This window comes from Lycium ferocissimum, chromosome 10 (assembly GCF_029784015.1).
Source record: "Lycium ferocissimum isolate CSIRO_LF1 chromosome 10, AGI_CSIRO_Lferr_CH_V1, whole genome shotgun sequence".
Taxonomy (NCBI): domain Eukaryota; kingdom Viridiplantae; phylum Streptophyta; class Magnoliopsida; order Solanales; family Solanaceae; genus Lycium; species Lycium ferocissimum.
Genome location: NC_081351.1, coordinates 7,507,435 through 7,514,510, shown reverse-complemented (window position 1 = coordinate 7,514,510; position 7,076 = coordinate 7,507,435). Strand labels below are relative to the sequence as shown.

The 7,076-nt window shown below is 32.6% G+C and overlaps 1 pseudogene; it reads left to right on the top strand.

Annotated features, from left to right (window-relative positions):
- The first annotated feature begins 2,441 nt into the window (after positions 1-2,441).
- Positions 2,442-5,304, top strand: LOC132034571 (mannan endo-1,4-beta-mannosidase 1-like; annotated as a pseudogene).
- The last annotated feature ends 1,772 nt before the right edge of the window (positions 5,305-7,076 follow it).

The following is a 7,076-nucleotide window of genomic DNA, read 5'->3' as shown; positions in this document are numbered from 1 at the left end:
TTTTTTTAAAATCGCAAGGTAGAGTTTGGATTCGCAAGATAGAGATTTGCCTGCAAAACTTTGCCTTCAGGCACTCTGCCTGATCAGGCAAACTCTACCTTAAGGTAGAGTTTTGAATGCAAAACTTGATGAGGCCAAAGTGCATAGGAAATTTCGCTCGTACTCTGTCAAATTCTAATATAGTGTTAGATATTGTCCTACAGAGATTGAAAAATCTATGCTACAGATTTGTAGTATTTTGGCTGCCATTTGAGAGAATCAAATTGATGAAAGGAGAGTAGTGACTTAAATTTGTAAATTACTTTAACAAAAGAAACAACTTTCAAAAGATTATCTTAAAAGAAAGAGTTGGGAGTCGTTGAATCCACTTAGTGTATATATGGCAATAAAATCTTTTTTTTTTCCAGTAAATTCCACAAAACAGTAGAAATAGTTCCTAGACTTGATTTGTGTTATGAGGAATAAAGACCTCTTGCGATTAGTCCTCAAATCAATAAACTTATTTGAAACAATTCCTCCTCGAGAATTAGAATTGAAAGAAATAATATAGAGATCCCTCAAATCAATAAACTTATTTGAGACTGTCCCTCCGTAAGAATTAGGACGGAAAGAAATAAGATAAAGATTTAGACCTAAGAACTAACTCGAAATAAGCCCTCCCCCTCCGTGAGAATTAGGACGGAAAGAAATAAGATAAAGATTTAAACCTAAGAACTAACTTGAAATAAACCCTCCGTGAGAATTAGGATTAAAAGAAGCAAGTTCAAAGATTTAGAATGATAGATGACTAAAAATATTATTACATATATATTTTATGCGATTATTATAGTATAATATTAATTTCCATCCAGTTAGAAGTACAAATTAATATAACTATAATCATAACACAAAATATACTATGTAACGATAATGATTAGTAGAATATATCATTCCAACACAAAGTATGGCACTTAAATAATATCAATACGAGGAATAATTAAAATAAGATAATATAACATTACACCAAGTTTCTTTAGCTATCTCAACAAAAAGAGATTACTCCATTATGAAGTTAGAAAAGAGAAAATATGAATTTAAGAAACTAGAAATATTGAAAGACTTGGAGAAATATTTTTCCTACAAGGGAAAGAAAAGAGAAATAGACCAAGATTAACACTTTGTCTTGTAAATTATTGGATGATTTGTAAGCAAAGTGATGCTTCTATTTATAGGAAAATGTAGTGTCTCCCCCAACGAATGCATTCCTTGAAGTAGTGCTCACATCCGCGACCTTTATAACTTCTTTCTTTATGGCAAGACTTGACGGGTGTGAGTACGAAAGTGGTGGTCATACCCGTGAATTTTGCAACTTATTTCTTGATGTCAACACTTGACGGGTGTGAGTATGAAAGTGGTGGTCACACCAGTGAATTTTGCAACTTCTTTCTTGATGCCAACACTTGACGAGTATGAGTATGAAAGTGGTGGTCACACCCGTGAATTCTGCAACTTCTTTCTTGATGCCAACATTTGACGGGTGTGAGTATGAGAATGGTGGTCACACCCGTGGATTTTGAAATCACTCCCAGTGTTGTCTTTATGTAACTCCCACATGTAAAGCTCCACGGTTGTGACTTATGAATTCGTGGTTCCATCTATTGAATTCTTTGCTTACTTCTTTGACAATTTGTTTCTTCTTTATTCTTCAGGTAGTGTTCTTCTTCTTGCAGAATTTATCAGAAAATATGAGAGAATAGGATATACTTATTCATGTTTTTTTAAAAAACTTATTTTTTTATATTTAAAATAGCATGAATAATTTATATCCATCAAAACTCTACCTCACCCACTAGGCAGAGTTTTGCAACTCTACCTCATCCCCTGCCCAATTTTTTGTTTACTTTTATAAAAAAATTAAAAAAAATGAAAAAGTTTTTCTTACCACCACCCCACCGTTGTCCACCCCCTCCCCCATATATTATGTCAATTTTATATCCACCCCCTCCCCCATAGATTATGTCAATTTTATAAAAAAAATTATAAGAAATGTGAAACTTTTTTACTTATCCCTCCCCCCCCCCCCCCCCCACCAAATCCTTGCTAACCCCCATCACCAAAAGTTGCACTCCAAATTCAAATGCTATTAAAATGACATTTTTCGATTTGCATACCAAACACAATAAAATGAGTAGAAAAATCACTTATTTACCGAGAAAAAAAATACACCCTAAGAGTATGACTATGCAGACAAAAGAATCACCCCAATAATTTTTTTTTTTTGGTTAATCAGATACTAGTGCCATATATATATATGTACAAGAGTCAGCCAATGTCTAGGCTTATGCCTGTTACATGCTTCGGCGAGATTGCTATTGTACATAATAAAAATTAACATCCCTTTCATAAGTAGTTCCTATCATATCTTCCCAAGACACTTTCCTCACAAAAAAAGGAGGAACCGCATGGATCGTAGCCCTATCAAAAAGCTTCTGCCTAGCACCTTCCTTTGCCAACAGGTCTGCTACCTTGTTTTGCTCACGGTCTATGTGCTTTGGTACCAGACAACCCAACTTGTGCATGAAGAGCCTTCATTCAGAGATGATAGAGTTGTAAGGAGTGTGACCATTTTTCAACATATTTACTACCTCAATGGAATCATTGTTGATTTTCAGGGGCTTAAGGTTAAGTTCTTGAGCCAGTTGAAGCCCTTGCATAATAGCTGTTAGTTTTGCAAGAGTATTAGTAGTGTTGGGCAAACCTTTAGTGAAGGCAATTACCCAATCCCATTTGTTGTTTCTCATTACCCCTCGTATCCCTCCTACTCCTAAATTACCTAAACAAGAACCATCTCATAAATTTGGCAACTTTATCCCTTTTTGCTTGTGGGAAATATGGTTTAATAGGAACATCAATCTCTTCAATAACAAAACTGATCACCCTAAGTTTGAGAGTTCCTATGGTAAAGCTACTGAGTATGCAAATCTCACCAACAACTCAAATCCTGAGAATAGGAAAGTTAAGATCACTTTAAATTGGATACCTCCTCACCATATGACATGCTGACCTTTCTGTTTGCCGTACGTGGGCTTTTAGTGATGGAGGTGACAGAGCCTTACAAGTATCACCCAGCATTTACGATGAGCGTGTTTTTCAGATCAAGGTTTATGTTTTGCGCAGTGACAACATAAAATTTAAAAAATTACATTATCATTTAATAAGTTGACCTACAATAACATGTAATTCTACGTATCAAGTTTGATATAGTAATGTAGAACATAGAGTTTAATACCCTGTAATACCTAGTTAAATTCATTGCCCTTATATTACTTAAATTCCTTGTACTAAGTATTTTTCTGGTTTAATTCTAAAAGAAATTGATATGTATCCTTAGTAAGATACTTATTTTAATTGTTTTCTAAATTTAGGGTTATTTAATTTGTGTATTTTCTGGATTTAGGGTTTGGACTTCGTGATCTCGGAGGCTAAGAAATATGGTGTTCGCCTAATCTTGAGCTTTGTAAACCAGTGGAACGACTTTGGAGGAAAAGCTCAATATGTTCAGGGGGCGCGAAATACAGGGGCTCAAATTAATGGCGACGATGATTTCTATACTCATCCTATACTAAAAAATCATTACAATAACCACATTAAGGTAGGGGGTAGCAACATATTGATTTTTGTTTTTACTGAAACAACTACTGTTGATATTAATGAAATCTTGTTTTGACCTACATATTACCTTCATTATTAAGTAAAACTAAACTAAGAACCTGGTATGGTGGTTTTTAATTAAATTTACGCTCTTGTGAAATTGCTCAGAAAATTGTTACAAGGTTCAATACCATTACTAGAGATACTTACAGAGATGATCCAACAATCATGGCATGGAAACTCATAAATGAGCCACGCGATCAAGCTGACTATTCTGGAAAACTGTTAATGTGAGCCTCAAATAATTCCTTTAAATTTCATTTCCAAATTAATTGACACTACAAGAGCGTATAGAAATAACAACAAAAAATTTAATATTTGGCAACAACTTGGTTTTATTGTTGGCAAATGAACTTTTTTGTTGCCAAATAATTTAATTTTGTTGCCATAGTATTGATTATTGTTGCAAAAATTACTTTTGGCAAAAAAAAAAAAAAAGTTGTTGCACGTCGTTGCAATAACAACCGTTGGGAAAAAGTTTATGCAATAATTTATTTATTTTTGTTGCCAAATATCTTTTTTCTTGTAGTGTTGACTTTTAGAAATATAAATGACTGACTTTTTGTCGTTAAATTCTCGTTTTCTAATATTGCTCTAGGCTTGAGTTCAAGAAATGGCAAGTTATGTGAAGTCACTGGACAACAAACACTTGCTGGAGATTGGAATGGAGGGATTTTATGGTGATTCTGTTCCCGAAAGAAAATCAATTAATCCCGGTTATCAAGTCGGAACAGATTTCATCAGTAACCATCTTATCAAAGAGATTGATTTTGCCACTATCCATGCATACACTGACCAGTGGTATGTTAACATTTTTTCTCCACTCGCTAATTTACATGATTATATACTGCTCTCTTTGCTTCAATTTGTTTGTTTTACATTTTTTTAGTCTGTTTAAAAAAGAATGGTTTTTTTCTAATTTGGCAACTCTTTAATCTTAACATCCCACAAGGCTAGTTTAAAACCACAAGATTAAAAGGTATTTTGGTACATTATAGATATTTTAAATTTAAGAACGCAAGATTCAAAAATATTATTTACCTTCTTAAACTTTGTGCCTAGTTAAACTAAGACAAACAAATTGAAACGGAGGGAGTATGAAGAAGTCTATACTACCAAAAAAGAAAATTTAGTTTTACATATTATAATTGTAATATTTTTATTAAGTTACCAACGCTTATATAAAGACTTACCTATAATGATCTTACAAATGTTTTATGCACCGTTAATGCATAAACTTAAACTCTTTACATTTTAAGGTTATCCATACAAAGGGATGATGCACAATTGGCATGGATGAAAAGATGGATAACAAGCCATTGGCAAGATGCAAGAACAGTACTAAAGAAACCTCTAGTGCTAGTTGAATTTGGAAAGTCTAGTAGAGGTCAAGGTCCAAGAGATAAATTCATGAGTAGCGTATACGGAAATATCTACAATTTGGCAAAAGAAGGGGGAACCATGGCAGGAAGCTTAGTATGGCAACTCATGGCACATGGAATGGAAAATAATGATGATGGTTATTGTATTGTCTTAGGACAAAACCCTTCAACTACTGGAATAATTTCAGCTCAATCTCATGTCATGACAGCTTTGGCTCATTTGGTACATTGAGTGAATGCATGAATATCATCATTATGGAGGATACAAAAGAAAATAAGTCCCATAATAGATTCTTCAAGTAGATTATTTTTCTGGTTATACAATAATCAATTTATAAGAGGATCAAGTGTTCTTAAGTCCGTGACCTTTTGTAATAATTTAATCTCACATTACCAAACTTGTGAAGTTGATTAAACTCAAAAATGTAATTCCATAAATTATTTCGATGAAAAGGGAATGTTATGTTTTATGTCGTCTTATTTTTTTAGTTTGAGTAAATCCATTATTTATGTTGAATGAATAGCTAGTCGGAGACTTATGCAAATTAAAATAAAACATACTATTTTTAGGAACGGATGTCTTTTACCACAATCAATTGTCTTAGCAGTTTTTTACAAGATCACTTATGGAGTAATTTCCACAGCAGATACACACTTTAATCTAAAGGATTTCACTCTCAAATGTGGTCGAGTCACTATCATTTATAGAAATATAATGGGACTCTATGCCTTCTTTAATTCTCACATTATTTAAGATTTTCATAATTCTTCATGTAGAACTCAAATTATTTTTTGAGTAATTAAATCCTAATAAAGAGTTTCAAATTATTTTTTGAGTAATTAAATCCTAATAAAGAGTTTAATGTATGCTAATTATATTGTACTAGGTAATTTACCCGCGCTTCGCGCGATCAAATGACTTCATTAAGCTTATGGTAAAAGTAACGATACTAAGAGCATTTCAACAAAAAATAGATGATCTGGCATTGTCATATGTTATAAGAACTGTAAATTTATAATGAATGACGTTCGATCAATTTTGTCTTTTACATATTGTTCGAAAATAACATATTTTTGTTGAAATAATTGTCTTCTAATATTGATTGATCTTTCATTCATGAAATAATTAATCATTGCTTTTTCTGTATTTTTGTACATGAAAAATGTATAGTAATTGTTAATTTTATGGGTACAATTTACTCCGTGTTCAAGAATTTGATGATGTTTCTATAATATCATCACTGATTAAGATCAAGGTAATGCTTAAATAAGTTAGATCCGTTAATAAATAACACATAATAATTTAAATTAAAAATAGGTCAAAGATTATCTTGATAAAAAATTGCTCGGCAGAATCTTCTTCTAATAATTTCACCCTTCAAGTCATCATTTGAATCATAGCACTAGTTCAATTCTCTGGCTAATTAAAAAAAATGCAAAAAGGAAAAAAGATAAAAGAATAAAACAAAATACAAAGGAATGGTACTAACAAAAAGAAGACCAACAGATTGCATATAGTAAACAGCTGTGACTTATAAATCTCCCAAAACAAAACTCTATCATTAATTTAGAAAAAACATGCTTTATCATTATTCTAATAGAAAAAGAGCCGGGAGAACTACGAGGACATGAGTAAGAACCACCATATTATGAATTTAGCATTTAGGAATGGATTTAATCATTTTGCACTATTGGAGAGCTAAATTTCCAAATCATAAATTTAAGAAGAATTATTATTCTGGGATGAATGACATTACTAAAGCTCATAGTCGATAGATCTCTCATGCAAACACCTTCATGAGACATGAGTATAGTTACTTCTTGGCCCAAATGTATCTGTGATTATGCCGGGGCCAACTAATCTTGCAACAGCTTTTCAGCAATCAAATAACTCCTCAACAAATAAGAGTCACGACCCAAAATCGGGTCCGTGCGGGCACCTACCTATTCCCACCTAGTAGACGAACCCTTTCCCAAAATTCATACAAGAAATATCAACCTTAA